We start from the raw sequence: 19003 nt of genomic DNA, 5'->3' as shown, positions 1-19003 counted from the left end.
ACGCAGAATAAAAATATTTTACAAATCGACACCTTTGCATTTCATATTTAAAGTCCAGAAAATCATAGATGAAGGGAAAATTTTGATAGGAGCAATAGGAAGAAAACCATCTTACCTATGGAGCAGCAAGAATAAATATTGCTTTGAAATTATCTTCAGAATCCATGAAAGCAAGACATGAGTCAGGGTGAAATACTTAATGTTAAAAGTAAAAAACAAAAAAATCTACCAACTTTGAATTTTCTGTTCATCAAAATTATTCTTCAAAAGGAGAAATACTCTCTGAGACCAACAAAAATTGAGAGAACTTCTTGCCACTACACCAATCTTTTAATAAACATAAAAAGAAATTCTTCAGAAAGGATAAAAATGACATAGGTCAGAAAATCTAATTTACATAAAGATGAAAAGCATAGAAGAAATATATGAAGAAAAAATTAAATATATATATTTTTGATTCATAATTGATCTTTCAACAATTTGTTCAAAATAATAACAGGATTATATTTGGTGATTATAGGTTATAGATAAGTGAAATGAATGACAGCAATATTATAAGTCATCTGGTTCCAAGATGGCTGAATAGGAACAGCTCCAGTCTACAGCTCCCAGCATGAGTGACACAGAAGATGGGTGATTTCTGCATTTCCAACTGAGGTACCAGGTTCATCTCACTGGGGTTTGTTGGACAGTGGGTGCAGCCCACGCCATGTGAGCTGAAGCAGGATGGGGCATCGCCTCACCTGGGAAGTGCAAGAGGTCAGGGAATTCCCTTTCCTAGCCAAAGGAAGCTGTGACAGATGGTACCTGGAAAATTGGGACGCTCCCACCCTAATACTGTGCTTTTCCAATGGTCTTAGCAGACGGCACACCAGGAGATTATATCCTGCACCTGGCTCGGAGGGTCCCATGCCCACGAAGCCTCACTGCTAGCACAGCAGTCTGAGATCGAACTGCAAGGTGGCAGTCAGGCTGGAGGAGTGGCGTCCAGCATTGCTGAGGCTTGAGTAGGTAAACAAAGCGGCCGGGAAACTCGAACTGGGTGGAGCCCACCATAGGTCGAGGAGGCCTGCCTGCCTCTGTAGACTCCACTTCTGTGGGCAGGGCATAGCTGAACAAAAGGCAACCGAAACCGAAACTTCTGCAGACTTAAATGTCCCTGTCTGACAGATTTCAAGAGAGTAGTGGTTCTCCCAGCACGGAGTTTGAGATCTGAGAATGGACAGACTGCCTCCTCAAGTGGGTCCCTGACCTCCGAGTAGCCTAACTGGGAGACACCTCTCAGTAGGGTCCGACTGACACCTCATACAGCCAGCTGCCCCTCTGAGATGAAGCTTCTAGAAGAAGGATCAGGCAGCAACATTTGCCGTTCTGCAATATTTACTGTTCTGCAGCCTCCAATGGTGATACCCAGGCAAACAGGGTCTGGAGTGGACCTCCAGCAAACTTCAACAGACCTGCAACCAAGGGCCCTGACTGGTAGAAGGAAAAATAACAAACAGAAAGGACATCCATACCAAAACCCCATCTGTACATCACCATCATCAAACACCAAAGGTAGACAAAAACACAAAGATGGGGAGAAACCAGAGCAGAAAGACTGAAAATTCTAAAAATCAGAGCACCTCTTCTCCTCCAAAGGAATGCAGCTCCTTGCCAGCAGTGGAACAAAGCTGGATGGAGAATGACATTGACAAGCTGACAGAAATAGGCTTCAGACGATCAGTAATAATAAACTTCTCTGAGCTAAAGGAGGATGTTCGAATCCATCACAAAGAAGCTAAAAACCTTGAAAAAAAAATAGACGAATGGCTAACTAGAATAAACAGCATAGAGAAGACCTTAAATGAGCTGATGGAGCTGAAAACCATGGCACGAGAACTATGTGACAAATGCACAAGCTTCAGTAGCCGATTCAATCAAAGGGAAGAAAGGCTATCAGTGATTGAAGATCAAGTGAATGAAATGAAGGGAGAAGAGAAATTTAGAGAAAAAAGAGTAAAAAGAAACGAACGAAACCTCCAAGAAATATGAGACTTTGTGAAAAGACCAAGTCTACGTCTAATTGGTGTACCTGAAAGTGATGGGGAGAATGGAACCAAGTTGGAAAACACTCTGCAGGATATTATCCAGGAGAACTCCCCCAACCTAGCAAGGCAGGCCAACATTCAAATTCAGGAAATACAGAGAATGCCACAAAGATATTCCTGAAGAAGAGCAACTCCAAGACACATAACTGTCAGATTCACCAAAGTTGAAATGAAGGAAAAAATGTTAAGGGCAGCCAGAGAGAAAGGTCAGGTTACCCACAAAGGGAAGCCCATCAGACTAACAGCGGGTGTCTCAGCAGAAACTCTACAAGCCAGAAGAGAGTGGGGGCCAATATTCAACATTCTTAAAGAAAAGATAGAATCATTAGAAAAGGCTTGATGTCAACAGCAGTTTGTAGAATTTACAGCGTATAGAATTTACAATAAGTGCCTTTTTTTGTGCTCATCAATGCTCTGCTTGTGTTGTAGGAGAAGTTTGTTCCCTTGAAGAAATGTAAAGGGAAAGAAATGTAAATACAAATTTCCAAATTGCAATGCAGAGGGAAAAAAGAATGAGAAAGTAAAGAATATCCAAGAACTCTGGAAGCATTTCAAAAAGTGTAAAGATGCATAGTGAGAATGTCAGAAGAATAAGGAGATAAAGGGAAAGAAATATTTGACACAACAATGACTTGAGCCCAGAATTTCACATCCAGCCAAACTAAGCTTCATAAGTGAAGGAGAAATAAAATCCTTTACAGACAAGCAAATGCTTAGAAATTTTGTCACCACCAGGCCTGCCTTACAACAGCTCCTGAAGGAAGCACTAAACATGGAAAGGAACAACTGGCACCAGACACTGCAAAAACATGCCAAATTGTAAAGACCATCGATGCTAGGAAGAAACTACATCAACTAACGAGAAAAATACCAGCTAACATCATAATGACAGGATCAGATTCACACATAACAATATTAACCTTAAATGTAAATGGACTAAATGCTCCAATTAAAAGACACAGACTGGCAAATCGGATGAAGAGTCAGACCCATCTGTTTGCTGTATTCAGGAGACCATCTCACATGCAGAGACACACATAGGCTCAAAATAAAGGGATGGAGGAAGATCTACCAAACAAACGGAAAACAAAAAAAAGCAGGGGTTGCAATCCTAGCCTCTGATAAAAACTTACTTTAAACCAACAAAGATCAAAAGAGACAAAGAAGGCTATTACATAATGGTAAAGGGATCAATTCAACAGGAAGAACTAACTATCCTAAATATATATGCACCCAATACAGTAGCACCCAGATTCATATAGCAAGTCCTTAGAGACCTACAAAGAGACTTAGACTCCCACACAATAATAATGGGAGACTTTAACACCCCATTAGACAGATCAATGAGACAGAAAGTTAACAAGGATATCCAGGAATTGAACTCAGCTCTGCACCAAGCAGACCTAATAGACATCTACAGAACTCTCCACCCCAAATCAACAGAATACACATTCTTCTCAGCACAACATCACACTTATTCCAAAATTGACCACATGGTTGGAAGTAAAGCACTCCTCAGCAAATGTAAAAGAACAGAAATTATAACAAGCTGTCTCTCAGACCACAGTGCAATCAAATTAGTACTCAGCATTAAGAAACTGACTCAGGCTGGGCATGGTGGCTCACATCTGTAATCCCAGCACTTTGGGAGGCCAAGGTGGGTGGATCACGAGGTCAGGAGATCGAGACCATCCTGGCTAACACAACGAAACCCTGTCTCTACTAAAAATACAAAAAATTAGCCAGGCGTGGTGGTGGATGCCTGTAGTCCCAGCTACTCAGGAGGTTGAGGCAGGAGAATGGAGGCAGAGCTTACAGTGAGCCAAGATGGTGCCACTGCACTCCAGCCTGGGCAACAGAGCAAGACTCCATCTCAAAAAGAAAAAAAAAAAAAGGAAAGAAAGAAATTAACTCAAAACCGCTCAACTACATGGAAACTGAACAACCTGCTCCTGAGTGACTACTAGGTACATAATGAAGTGAAGGCAGATATAAAGATGCTCTTTGAAACCAATGAGAACAAAGACACAACATACCAGAATCTCTGGGACACATTTAAAGCACTAAATGCCCACAGGAGAAAGCAGGAAAGATCTAAAACTGACACCGTAACATCACAATTAAAAGAACTAGAGAAGCAAGAGCAAACATATTCAAAAGCTAGCAGAAGGCAAGAAATAACTAAGATCAGAGCAGAACTGAAGGAGATAGAGACACAAAAAAAAAGCCTTCAAAAATCAATGAATCCAGGAGCTGGTTTTTTGAAAAGATTAACAAAATTGATAGACTGCTAGCAAGACTAATAAAGAAGAAAATAGAGAAGAATCAAATAGACGCAATAAAAAATGATAAAGGGGATATCACCGCCAATCCCACAGAAATACAAACTACCATCAGAGAATGCTATAAACACCTCTATGCAAATAAACTAGAAAATCTAGAAGAAATGGATAAATTCCTGGACTCATACACCCTCCCAAGACTACACCAGGAAGAAGTTGAATCCCTAAATAGACCAATAACAGGCTCTGAAATTGAGGCAATGATTAATAGCCTACCAACCAAAAAAAGTCCAGGACTGGACAGATTCACAGCCAAATTCTACCAGAGGTACAAAGAGGAGCTGGTACCATTCCTTCTGAAACTATTCAAATCAATAGAAAAAGAGGGAATCCTCCATAACTCATTTTATGAGGCCAGCATCATCCTGATACCAAAGCCTGGCAGAGACACAACAAAAAGAATTTTAGACCAATATTCCTGATGAACATCGATGCAAAAATCCTCAATAAAATACTGGCAAACTGAATCCAGCAGCGCATCAAAAAGCTTATCCACCACAATCAAGTTGGCTTCATCCCTGGGATGCAAGATTGGTTCAACATACACAAATCAATAAATGTAATCCATCATGTAAACAGAACCAAAGACAGAAACCACATGATTATCTCAATAGATACAGAAAAGGCCTTCGACAAAATTCAACAGCACTTCATGCTAAAAACTCTCAATAAACTAGGTACTGAAGGGACATATCTCAAAATAATAAGACCTATTTATGACAAACCCACAGTCAATATCATACTGAATGGGCAAAAACTGGAAGCATTCCCTTTGAAAACTGGCACAAGACAGGGATGCCCTCTCTCACCACTCCTATTCAACATAGTGTTGGAAGTTCTGGCCTGGGCAATCAGGCAAGAGAAAGAAATAAAGGGTATTCAATTAGGAAAAGAGGAAGTCAAATTGTCCCTGTTTGCAGATGACATGGTTGTATATTTAGAAAACCCCATAGTCTCAGCCCAAAATCTCCTTAAGCTGATAAGCAACTTCAGCAAAGTCTCAGGATACAAAATCAATGTGCAAAAATCACAAGCATTCCTATACACAAATAACAGACAAACAGAGAGCCAAATCATGAGTAAACTCCCATTCACAGTTGCTTCAAAGAGAATAAAATATCTAGGAATTCAACTTACAAGGGATGTAAAGGACCTCTTCAAGGAGAATTACAAACCACTGCTCAGTGAAATAAAAAAGGACACAAACAAATGGAAGAACATTCCATGCTCATGGATAGGAAGAATCAATATTGTGAAAATGGCCATACTGCCCAAAGTAATTTATAGATTTAATGCCATCCCCATCAAGCTACCAATGACTTTCTTCACAGAATGGGAAAAACTACTTTAAAGTTCATATGGAACCAAAAAAGAGCCTGCATTGCCAAGACAATCCTAAGCCAAAAGAACAAAGCAGGAGGCATCATGCTACCATACTTCAAACTATACTACAAGGCTACAGTAACCAAAACAGCATGGTACTGATACCAAAACAGAGATATAGACCAATGGAACAGAACAGAGCCCTCAGAAATAATACCACACATCTAAAATCATCTGATCTTTGGCAAACCTGACAAAAACAAGCAATGGGGAGAGGATTCCCTATTTAACAAATGGTGCTGGGAAAACTGGCTAGCCATATGTAGAAAGCTGAAACTGGATCCCTTCCTTACACCTTATACAAAAATTAATTCAAGATGGAGTAAAGACTTAAATGTTAGACCTAAAACCATAAAAACCCTGGAAGAAAACCTAGGCAATACCATTCAGGACATAGGCATGGGCACGGACTTTATGACTTAAACACCAAAAGCAATGGCACCAAAAGCCAAAATAAACAGATAGGATCTAATTAAACTAAAGAACTTCTGCACAGCAAAAGAAACTACCATCAGAATGAACAGGCGACCTACAGAATGGGAGAAAATTTTTACAATCTACCCATCTGACAAAGGGCTAATATCCAGAATCTACAAATAATTTAAACAAATTTACAAGAAAAAAATCAAACAATACCATCAAAAAGTAGGCAAAGGATATGAACAGACATTTCTCAAAGGAAGACATTTATGCAGCCAACAGACACATGAAAAAAATGCTTATCATCACTGGCCATCAGAGAAATGCAAATCAAAACCACAATGAGATACCATCTCACACCAGTTAGAATGGTGATCATTAAAAAGTCAGGAAACAACAGGTGCTGGAGAGGATGTGGAGAAATAGGAACACTTTTACACTGTTGGTGGGACTGTAAACCAGTTCAACCATTGGGAAGACAGTATGGCAATTCCTCAAGGATCTAGAACTAGAAATACCATTTGACCTAGCTATCCCGTTACTGGGTATATACCCAAAGGATTATAAATCATGCTGCTATAAAGACATGCACACGTATGTTTATTGCGGCACTATTCACAATAGCAAAGACTTGGAACCAACTCAGATGTCCATCAATGATAGACTGGATTAAGAAAATGTGGCACATATACACCATGGAATACTATGCAGCCATAAGCAAGGATGAGTTCATGTCCTTTGTAGGGACATGGATGAAGCTGGAAACCATCATTCTGAGCAAACTGTCGCAAGGACAGAAAACCAAACACTGCACGTTCTCACTCATAGGTGGGAATTGAACAATGAGAACACTTGGACACAGGAAGGGGAACATCACACACCAGGACCTGTTGTAGGGTAGTGGAAGTGGGGAAGGATAGCATTATGAGACATACCTAATGTAAATGACTAGTTAATGGGTGCAGCACACCAACATGGCTCATGTATACATATGCAACAAACCTGCACATTGTGCACATGTTCCCTAGAACTTAAAGTATTTAAAATATATATACATATATAAATATATATATACACACACATATAAATAAATAAATAAATAAATAAATATATATGTAAAAGTCATGAGGGAGAGAAAATACTCTTAATTGGACTAACCCATGAAGTAGGACAGTGTAATTTGAAAAAGGACTTGGATTAGTTGTAAATGTATAGTGCAATATCCAGCACAGCCACTAAAAATGATTTTGAAAAAAGCAGTATAATCAATATACTAATAGAAGAAAAAGCAGAATCAGGCCAGATGTGGTGACTCATGTGTGTAATCTCAGCACTTTGGGAGGCCAAGGCATGAGGATCACTTGAGCCTCGGAGTTCAAGTCCAGCCTGGCGACAAAATAAGAGCCCATCTCTACCAAAAAAAAAAAAAAAAGGAAAAGCAGAATCCTTTTTTTTTTTTTTTTTTTTTTTTTTTTTTGAGATGTTGTTTCAGTCTTGTTGCCCAGGCTGGAGTGCAATGGCACAATTTCAGCTCACCACAACCTCCGCCTCCTGGGTTCAAGCGATTCTCCTGCCTCAGCCTCCTGAATAGCTGGGATTATAGGCATGTGCCACCATGCCTGGCTAATATTTTTTATGGAAAAGCAGAATCTTATACAATGCTCAATTAAAACCAGGGAGAGGAGAAAAAGTGTGGAAGACCAAAAAAAATAACAAATTGCAAGGCTGATAAATAGAAAACAATAACAAATACTGAATATATTAATCTAAGTATATCAATAATCACTTTAAACAGCACTTAAAAGACAGAGATTGTCAGTGGATTAAAAACAAGACCCAACTATATGTTGTCTGTGAGAAATGCATTTTAAATAGCTGGTCATGGTGGTGTGCACCTGTGGTCCTTAGGAGGCCGAGGTGGAGTGTCACCTGAGCCCAGGATTTTGGGACTACAGTGAGCTATGATCACACCACTGCACTCTAGCCTGGTTGACAGAATGAGACCTCATCTCTACAGAAAAAATAAGGAAATCCATTTTATAAAGGCACAAATATTTTCATAGTAAAGGAATGGAGAAAGATATCCCATGGTAACATTAATCAAAATAAAGTGAAATAGCCATATTAATTTCAGACACAACTGACTTTAGAACAAGGAATATTATCAGAGATCAAAAGGGGCATTCCTTAATGACAAAGGGATCAGTTTTCTGAGAAGACATAACAATCCTTAATGTGTACACACTGAACAACAGAGCATTACAGTACATGAAGCTAAATCTGATAGAACTGCAAAGAGAAACAGATAAATTCACTCTTAGAGTTGGAGGCATTGACATCCCTCAATCAGAAATGGACAGGTTCAGCAAGCAGAAAATCAGTACGGGCATAACATGATCAACCATGATCAAAAACTTGATTCAATCAACGATATGTAACTGACATCTATGGAACACTTTACCCAGTGACAGCAGATGACACATTTTCTCACACACACGGAACATTCAGCAGAATAGACCACATTCTGGGCTAGAAAATGCACCTCAGCAAATTTAAAAGATTAGAAATCATACGAAGTGTGTTCTCAGACTACCAGGAAATGAAAGTAAAAAAAAGAAAATCACTAAAAAAAAGATAGCTGAAAAACATGAAAATACTTGGAGGTTAAACAACAGACTCCAAAACAACTGAAGGTCACAGAAATCTCAAGATAAATTTTTAAAATATTTCAAACTAAATGGAATTGAAAGCACAACTTATCAAAAATTTAGGAATGCAACAAAGGCAATGCCTACTGGGAAATTTATACCACTGAATGTATATTAAAAAGAACAAAGATCTAAATAAATAATCTTTCCCATTGGGAAGTTAGGGGGAAAATTAAAATTAAATTCAAAGTAAGTAAGTAAAAGCAATGATAAAAGATGAATACAATTCTGAGCAGCCTGATATCTGATTTCTGGAGGCTCTTTTATGTGGCTTTAGAAGTTTCATGTTATCAGTGTGAATTGGCAAGTGACCATGGCGATTGTTTCTGATATGGCCATCTCAATTACCTAGAGCAGGGATCAGCAGTGGCATCATCCCAGTTCTGCATGACACCACACCAGTGATTCTCCAAAGTCAAGAAACCTGTATATGTTGTCCTTCTTGTGTTTGGTGAATCTGTGGTCTATAGACTACATAATGGGCTATTTCTGGGGTACTGACTATTTTGCTCCACTAAGGAAAACTGTGCGTGAGCCATATAACTATGGGAAACAATGTTTTCCTTTTTGACACCTGGCCTACTCCTCTCTTCTTAGATGAGAGCGAAGGAAGAGCACCACTTGGCCTGCTGCACCCAGGGCAATTTATACCATCCAGGTGTCCAGCACTGAATATGTAGCAACTCCAATCCACCGTAGAACATTAATCTATCTCTGATAAGCATGCTAATATCTACGATTCTGCCTTTGTGGGGAGATGACTCCATAGATTAACCCCCTGGCTTGGGTCAATATTGAGATGTTATATTGTCTTCGACAGGGAAGATGACATAAAAATTATGTTCAATAGGATTATGTGGAGACCTAACATAAGTGAAAAACCTGAGACAAGAAGTTAGAAATCGTTGTTTCTTTTAGGTGAATAATTTTGGAACTTGAGAAAACGACACCATTGTGGCAAACTTGCCCTGTGTATGCATTTCTGGGTAAACAACACATTTTCATCCTTTAAGCATTCTTTCCATTATTTATAATTCTTAATAGTATGAGACATCTGGAACTCATTCCTTGGTTTTTCTTCTCTCATTATATCTTTCATTGTATCTTTCAGTGTTGCAAGAGATGCATCATCCCATTAATCAAAGCAGAGTGACTGCTTTCATCACACATACATTCAAGATAGACCGCTAGTGATGATTCACTCTTAAGGCTATTATGTTTACTTATTTAAAAAATCTGAATCTCAGTATGGATTTATTCTCAGAGAGTGACTGACCTATCTGATATGATGCTATGACAGAATCTTTACTTTTTACCTGCATTTGATGGGATTGAAAGTTGAGAACATTTTATTTTCTGTTTCACCTGATTAATAATGCCCAATCTAACATACAATGTTCACTTGGGTACATATATACAACTACACCCATTTTTTTCTTATTTTACCTTAAAAACTTTAAGATATTATAATGGTATGGCCAGTTTACTCACTGGTAAACTTTTCGTAACAGAAAAATCATGCCAGTGGATACAAATATGTAACATCAGTAATTTGCTTTGCCCATGAAACAGAGAACTGAATAAATTGATGGGCAAACTAGTATCTGAATATAAACCCCAAATATCATGTGACTTCATCATTTTCAGTATAATGAAAATACAGGCTGTGAATGCTTCCAGTTGGTCCTGAAAGGGCCTTTGAGATGAGTAGGTTCACCAAAGCGGCAACATGTGTCCCAGTTCCCAATGTACATTCTACTCCTCAGTAAGTGACTTGACATTCTTTATGGCTTCCTTGTGATTAAAACATGTCTTTTTATTGAAATTTTACTGAGATAATGATGAGACAATGTAATATTCTTTTCATCTACATGTAAGAGTAGACATAGATCCACCTCTACCTATTATTATTTTTTTGAGATGGAGTCTCATTCTGTTGCCCAGGCTGGAGTGTAGTGGCATGATCTCAGCTCATTGCAACCTCTGCCTCATGGGTTCAAGCAATTCTCCTGCCTCAGCCTCCTGAGTAGCTAGGATTACAGGCAAGTGCTACCATTCCTGGCCAATTTTTTGGTATTTTTAGTAGAGATGGGGTTTCACCATGTTGGTCAGGCTGTTTTTGAACTCCTGACCTCGTGATCTGCCCACCTCGGCCTCCCAAAGTGCTGGGATTACAGGCTTGAGCCCCCGTGCCTGGCCTTCACCTCTACCTATTATAATATTTATGTTATTCCATTTTGTGATGTTTGTGGAACATTTGATGAGGGTTCACAATATGAAAACTGGGCATTTTGGCCAAGATGCATATAAATGCATACAACTCCATGTGCCCTGATAACTGATTTCTAGATGCTGAGATTCATGTGGCTTCCAGAGTGTCTGTGTTTTATGAAAGTTCATATACAATAAACCATGCCAATTGTTACTGATACAGCTTCCTTGAATATATAAAGCGATTATCAATGGGATGTTCTTGTTTCTGCATAAAACCACTGAATTGCTTCTCCAAAGCCAAGAGACCTGTATGATTCGTCCTTATTATATTTTGTGAACCAGTGGACTAAAACCTTTATAATAGGTCTTTTTTTAGTATTGTCAATATTGCTCAATTAACAGAAACCATGCATGACTCATATACACAGGTGAGATGTAGTTCTCCCTTTGACATTTGCTCTACATCTGCCCCTTAGTTGATGATATGGAAGAAGAGCACTCTTTGGCCCGTTGCGACTGGGACAGTGGACAGCACCCAGGTGTCCTGTAATGAAAATGCTCTTGACACCAATGCATCCTAGCATCAGAGCTTCGGGAAGCCTTCTCAAGTGTGCATGGGGAGTACCATGTCTTTCATCAATAACGAAACCTTCTAATGTCTTGGTGAGAAATAATGACTTAAAATTACACTCAATAGGATTATGCTGAGGTTCAGCCTGCCTAGATGACAGTGCTGGAACAGATAATAGTGACGGCTATTTTCCTTCAAGGGGAATTCTCTTTTGAACTTGAAATAACAAAATCTTTATGGGTAACTTGTTTGCCCAACTGTGTCAGTATACCTATAAATGGACAAAAAATTCTCAGCCTATAAGCTTTGTTTCAGTGATCTGTAATGTCTAATACTATGCTATATTCGGGTCTCATTCTTTGGCTTTTTCTCTTATTGTGTGTTTCAGTAAGACATGCTGCCAAGAGATGTGCCATTCTATTGTAAAAGATCAGTAGCTTCCTTTATTGACATGTATATTCTACATAGAACATTGAGCTACGGAAGACTCCCACCTAAGGGAATTAGTTTAACACTTTCAGGTAATCTGAATTTCAATATGAGTTTTCCTTTATGATATAATCCTCACGACAAAATCTTTACTTTTTATTTGAACTTCATACAATTCAATATTGAAGATTTTTTAAATTCACTGTTACCTAGTCCAGTATTTAATATACCTTTGGCTAGACAAAATGTTTTTCTATATTATTCTTGTGGGGCTCTAACAGTGTTTCACTGTTTTGAGTTACTGATGAACTTGCTGTAACTGTGAGACCACGGTAATGGAGGAGACCACGGTAATGGAGGAGACCACGGTAATGGAGGAGACCACGGTAATGGAGGAGACCACGGTAGTGGAGAGGAGAATGTGAGAATCAGTATGTACTTTGCCTATGAAACTTAAAAATTTAGTAATTTGATCACCAAATTCATACCCAAATTTCAGTTCCTATCATGTGTAAACCAAAAAGTATCTGAGATTTAGAAGTTATTTTGACAAGGTTAAGGACACGCTCAGAAGAAATAAACCCCAAATCACAGAAACCGTCTGGGGTCTATGTCTTTCTCCAAAGATGATTTTGAGGGCTTCAGTGTTTAAAGGGGAAAGTGGGCTGGAGGGGGAAAAGGGAGGGTATGATAATCCGTATGTTCCAAGACAAAAGGAGCAGGTAGCGGAATAGTCAATAATGTATTCATCTCACGCTCAGTAAATCATCACTGTACATAAGATAAGGTGAACATAGAGTAGCTACCTATGGAGATCTTCAACCTTTAATCTGTAGCTATCTGCTTAAGAACAAAAGGAAATTCTTGCATGACTCAGCTTTCAGCTTAGTTTTTTTTTCTTTTGGTGTAGGAAATTGGGGTCCCAAGTTTTTATTTTCCCTTCACACATGTGACCCCACTATTTTCAGAATAATGAAAACACATGTTAGAAATGGTGACACTTATTCCTAATATGGACTTTGAAACGACTGGGTTCACAAATTCAGAGTCATGGGTCTCACTGTGGGTTTTTATTTTCAATGAGTGACTGGCCTACTTGATGGAATTCTTTCCAAAAATGTTCACTTTTTACTGAAATTGTATTAAAATACTGTTGGAATATGTTCGGTCCTGTTTACCATCTCTGTAGTATGATATATGATAATATTGCAGATTACTCAGTGTCAAAAACCTGGCATACCTTGTCCTTATGATGTTGATAAGTCAATTGTCTAGAGCCTTAGTAATATGTCTTTTTGTGGTAGTATGGGCCATATCTCTCCACTAAGAAATAGCCTGTGTAAGCCATACACACAGGAACAATTTATGTCTGATTTTGAACTATGGTCCCGTTCCTATGCCTGTAGATAAAGGAGAGAAGAGCACCCTCTGGTGTTGCCACAGAGGCAAGTGCTACCACACAGGCATGCTGCAGTGAATTTAACTCATCCTGTGTTCCTGCAACCGTTGTTTAAGGATGCTATTCTGGTAAGTGCTTACAAGACAACGTAAATATATGAATAAAGAGTATCTTCAGGGGACATAATAATGTAAAAATCACGCTCAATAGGATTAAGCGAAGGCTCGAAAGTAGTGCTAATCCTTACAAGAAGGTGTGAGAAGTCATTAGATTTGGGGGGTATGGGGTCTTCCATTTTGAGCTTGGTAGGAAGAAACCCTTTGGGGAATCTTGCATCATTTGCCTCTATCTACTGCTAAAGGAACTTTTAAAATTCTTTTGTCTTGTCTTTATTCTTAATACTCATACATTATAAGAGAGAATATCTTGGTTGATTTTTTCCTCATGGTGTGCTACAGAATGTTGATCCAGCAAGAGGTATGTCATTACATGGATTATATAGATGAGTTCTGTCTTTCATAATTAAAAAATTCCAAGTGGACCATTTGAATATTGAACATTGGCCTTCAAAATGATTACATTTACCTGTTCATACAAAATTAGTGAGCAGTGATCTATTCTTTCCGATGAGCGACTGATCTAATGGGGTCCTCATTAAAACTTCTTTTTTATTTGCCTGAGCATACTTTGATTTAAAGATGAGACATTTAGTAATTCATTGCAATCAACTCTTTAGTGATTGTACAAACAGACAATCCATTTCTATTATTTTATTTTTTGGGTTGCTGTGTATGGTGTTATGATGTTTGTGGATCATTGAGGCACTACTCACAACTGAAAGACTTTTGACAATTTTAGGGAATGGCTTGATATTCAGCTGTAAGTTACCCTTGATTGAAATTGAATACAATACAGGTAGTCTGAAATCTCATTTCCTTATCCTGAGTCTCACTCAGGTGTCATTAGATTCAGTATAAAGAAAGGCATACACTATGTATGATGCCAATTGTTACTGATATGAAGAGGATAAGAAGTTTTTATTTCTGCAGGGAAATCATTTCTTACCAGGTTGTCAAAAGACATGATACCTATGTGCTCGGCCCTTACTGTACCCAGGGAATCAATGGCCTACCACAGCTTAAGTAACGGGTCATATTTGGAGTATCACACATCTCAGTCTTGTAGAAATTAGGAACAGTGATTAGGAGTCATGCACATATAAGAGATGTAATCCCACCCTTTGACTGTAGCCTGCTCTTGTCTTTTACAGAAAAGACTGTGGAGGAAGAAAACCCTTTACTCTGTTGTTCAGGGAGAAACTGACACCACTCAACTGCCTGGCACTGAAAATGTGGCATCCAGTCCACTTTACCACCAGTGTTACGGAAACCATCTCTGGTGAGCATATTTGATCTAAGTGTGCATATGCATATGAGTGCCATGGGCTGTGTCAGTGATGAGATGTTATCTTGAAGAGAAATGGTGATGTAAAAATTAAGCTCAGATGGATTATGCTGAGGCCCAGCCTAGGTAACAATTGTGAGACAAGAAGTTTGGATTTCTTAGTTTCCTTCTATTGGGGATTTTATTTTGGGATTCCGGCAATGGAATCTTTCTGTGAAACTTGTTTTGCACACTTCTATCTGTGTGCTTCTAAGTAAACTATAAATTCTGATTCTTTAAGTGTTAAGTTTCCTATAATTCCTAATTTTCTTGGATATTTGGCACTCAGACCCTTGTTCTTTTTCTCTCATTGGAAGATTTGGTAAGTCCTACTGGCATTATTCTATTGAGTGGAGGTGAGAGGCTGCCTTTGCTGACTGAAAAATTCCAAATAGGTAATTGAACTAGGGAAGACTGAGCTCTATAATAATTAGATTTATTCATTCAGACAACATGAGTATCATGATAGGGTTTTCTTCTCAATGATTGACTGACACATGCAATGCAATCTTCATGAGAAATTCCTTACTTTTTCCCTACGATTGTTTGTTTTCAGGTTGAGAAATATGATACATTGGAAGTTTGCTCAATGCACTGCAATTACTGTGGTCTAAATATACAGACAAAGTTTTCTGCAATGTTAGTATAGTATTTTAACAGAGCTAGGATATGTTTTGATCATAGATGAATCTTTATGACTGAAGGGTCCTTGCAGTTGGGGTAAAAATGTGAGTTTCAATAATACGTGTTTGCCCATGAAACTTGAAATTGGATAAACTGATGAGCAACCTGGTGCCTGACTTTTCTCTCCCAAGTACGTCTGGCTTCATTTTCGTTATGATGTAAGTGTGTGCTGTGAATAATGCCAATGGTAAATAAGACCTTTATAGACACTTATCTGAATGACAGTCAGGGCCATTCCTTCAGGCAACATGATTATCATTATGCATTCTTCTCAATGAGTGACTAGCATACTTGACAGGATCTGCAAGAGGGAAACTTTCTTTTTTACTAAAATTGCATTGATACAATGTTGACAAGTGTTGTCATTATTGGTGTCATCTGTAGATGTGATACTCATTTGGTCTAAATATAGAAGTTAACATATTAACTTCTAATTTATATATGTCAGGTTGCTATGTTTTTACAATGTTTGTGGTTTATTGGTGATGACTCACAACATAAAGACTATGGCATTATGGGTACATGTTCTAATTCTGATATATACATGTCCCATCATTCATTAAATTAAATACAATTATGAGTAGTATGATGTCTGTTTTCTTTTTTTTATTTTTTATTTTTTTTTATTTTTTGAGGCGGAGTCTCGCTCTGTTGCCCAGACTGGAGTGCAGTGGCCGGATCTCAGCTCACTGCAAGTTCCGCCTCCCGGGTTTACGCCATTCTCCTGCCTCAGCCTCCCGAGTAGCTGGGACTACAGGTGCCCGCCACCGCGCCCGGCTAGTGTTTTCTAAAATTTGAGTTTCACCTGGCTCCAGTATGATCATTATATGATGGAGTGCAAGCAACATTATAATGCCAATTGTTATCGATATGGCTTCCTTGAATATGTAAACAAGGGTGATCAACTGAAGGTCTTATTTCCGCATTAAACTACCTGAGATATTCTCCAAAGTCAAGAGACCTGTATACTTAGTCTTTATTCTGTTTGATGAATAAATGGCCCATAGCCTATCTAATGGATCATTTTTTCCAGTACTAATCATATCTCTTCATTAAGAAATAGCATGCATAAGCCATACATGCAGAAAGTAATATTTGTCATCTTGGTCTACTGTCTTCTCCTCCTCCCCTTAGATAAGGATGATTGAGGAAGACTACTCTTTGGCTTGTTGACACCAGCATAGCTGACACACCCAGATATCTGTTTGGTCTCCTGTGAACTTTCAACCAGGATTTAAGGATGCCATTCTGGTAGGTGTTTTCAGGCAAAGTGAATATATGATTGTGGGGTTCCATGGCTTGTTTCAACAATAAGACCTTATGTTGTCTTGATGACATGAGATGACATGAAAACTAGACTGACTGGCCCTTATCTTTTCTGGGGTATTCTAGTTTGAGCTTAAGCTAAAGAAATACATTTGGGATACAGTTTCTCTCACCTCTTTCTATTAGCTTCTAGAAGACCACTTATCAATTTTTTCCTCCTGATTTAGTGGAAAACATTTTGGCAGTTCCTTAAAAAGTTATACATAAAATTACCATATAACCCAACAATACTAGCCCTAGGTACACACTCAAAAGAATTGAATACAAATGTTCAAATGAACACATGTACATGAATGTTCATAGCAGCACTGTTCACTGGCTGAAGTTCCAGACCTGCCTGGCCAACATGGCGAGACCCTGTCTCTACTAAAAATAGAAAAATTAGCTGGACATGGTTGCTTACGCTTGTAGTCCCAGCTACTCAGCAGGCTGAGGCACAAGAATCACTTGAACACAGGAGGCAGTGGCTGCAGTGAGCTGAGATCACACCACTGCACTCCAGCATGGGTGACAAAGTGAGATTCTGTCTCAAAAAAAAAAAAAGAAGTAAAGGAAGGTATGTCACACAAAATAGTGAATACCAATAAAAAGATAGAAATTAGTAAAAAGAACCAAATGAAAATTCTGGAGTTGAAAAGTACAATAACTAAAATTTAAAAGTTTATTAGAGGGCTCAATAGTGGATTTGAACTGGCAGAAGAAACAAGAAGTAAACTTGAAGATAGAACAATAGAGATTATGTTCAAAAGAACAGAGAGCATAAAGAATAAAGAAAAACAAAGAGAGTCTCAGAGAATGTGGAACATCATTAAGCATACCAGCATACACATATGGGAGTACCAGAGAGACAGGGGAGATACAAAGGATCAGAAAAAATACTGAAGGAAACAATGGCTGAAAACTTCCCATATTTGTGGAAAAACAATAACCTACATATCCAAGAAGCTCAATGAATTCCAATGAATAAATGCAAAGACTGACAAATGGAAACATCACAGTAAGATTTCTGAAAGTCAAAAACAAGAAGAAAGTCTTGAAAACAGTGTGAGAAAAATGATTTGTTCCTTACAAGGGAACCCCAGGAAGATGAACAGCTGACTTCAGCAAAAGCAATGGAGGCCAGAGACAAAGTGATAACATATTAAAAATGCTCAAAGGAAAAAAAACTGTCATCTAAGAATTCTGTACCTGGCAAAGCTGTCTTTCAAAAATGAAAACAAAATAAAGACTTCCTCAATTAAAAAAAAAAGTTGGAGAGTATACTGCTGTCAAAGCCCCCTTAAAAAGTTCTCTAAATACTTGAAGTTCTTCAAGCCGAAAGCAAGTGACCCTAGGTAGTTTTTCAAATCAACATAAAGAAGCAAAATGCTTGTAAAGGTAATTATATAAATATAAAAGACAGTAGAAATGTAATTGTTCTCTTAAGTGATTTTAAAATAAATGCTATAAAATAATATGTATATAATGTATTTTGGAGTCTATTACATATAAAAGTGTAATATATTTTCCAAAGAAGATAGGTGGATGCAAAGCAATACAGGACTAAGGAAATGAGTACAGATGGTAGATTAATATTTATTACAATGTCTTGCTTGGCTTATAGCATCAGTAAATGTAATATGTATAATAATACCACAAAAGATGGCAAAAAGGGAAATAGACCTATACAGGTGTAACATTTATGTCTATGACTGAAATTAATCTAGTGTAAATTAGAAACTTATTTGGGTGAGTTAAGGTATATGCAGTAAACCCTAGAGCAACCACTGAAAAAATTCAAAAAATATAGTGAAAAAAATTATTAAGGAAGTTTAAATGCTAAATTATAAAATAATTACTTAATGAAAAAGAAAGAAGTAAAGAGGAAAAGAGAAACAAAAACACCTGAGACATAGAGGAGAAGAAGAAGAATGACATCATAAACTCAACTATGTCAATAATAAAATTACATGTGAATAGAGTAAATTAAATTAAAAAGCAGAGATTCCCAGGCT

General features: G+C 38.0%; 1 long non-coding RNA gene, 2 other non-coding genes and 1 pseudogene across 3 annotated transcripts in view; all 4 read left to right on the top strand.

The window, feature by feature from the left end:
- Positions 1 to 9728: 9728 nt before the first annotated feature.
- LOC115897912 lies at positions 9729 to 9809 on the top strand. Its single transcript, XR_004057688.1, has one exon. It is a non-coding gene; the product is annotated as a small nucleolar RNA SNORD115 (small nucleolar RNA).
- Positions 9810 to 11640: 1831 nt separating this feature from the next.
- The window catches only part of LOC104656432, a 76437-nt gene continuing 69074 nt past the window's right edge, over positions 11641 to 19003 (top strand). Inside the window, exons 1-5 of the long non-coding RNA XR_747123.2 lie at positions 11641 to 11820; positions 12117 to 12249; positions 13564 to 13684; positions 14827 to 14954; positions 16818 to 16934. This is a non-coding gene — a long non-coding RNA (uncharacterized LOC104656432). The remainder of the gene's footprint in view (positions 11821 to 12116; positions 12250 to 13563; positions 13685 to 14826; positions 14955 to 16817; positions 16935 to 19003) is intronic.
- On the top strand, positions 11791 to 11870 carry LOC115897914. Its single transcript, XR_004057689.1, has one exon. It is a non-coding gene; the product is annotated as a small nucleolar RNA SNORD115 (small nucleolar RNA).
- Positions 15004 to 15079, top strand: LOC115897913 (annotated as a pseudogene).

The sequence above is a fragment of the Rhinopithecus roxellana genome, chromosome 5 (genome assembly GCF_007565055.1).
Source record: "Rhinopithecus roxellana isolate Shanxi Qingling chromosome 5, ASM756505v1, whole genome shotgun sequence".
Taxonomy (NCBI): Eukaryota; Metazoa; Chordata; class Mammalia; order Primates; family Cercopithecidae; genus Rhinopithecus; species Rhinopithecus roxellana.
Note: the sequence above shows the minus strand (reverse complement) of the source record. Positions and strands in the feature narration are given on the sequence as shown.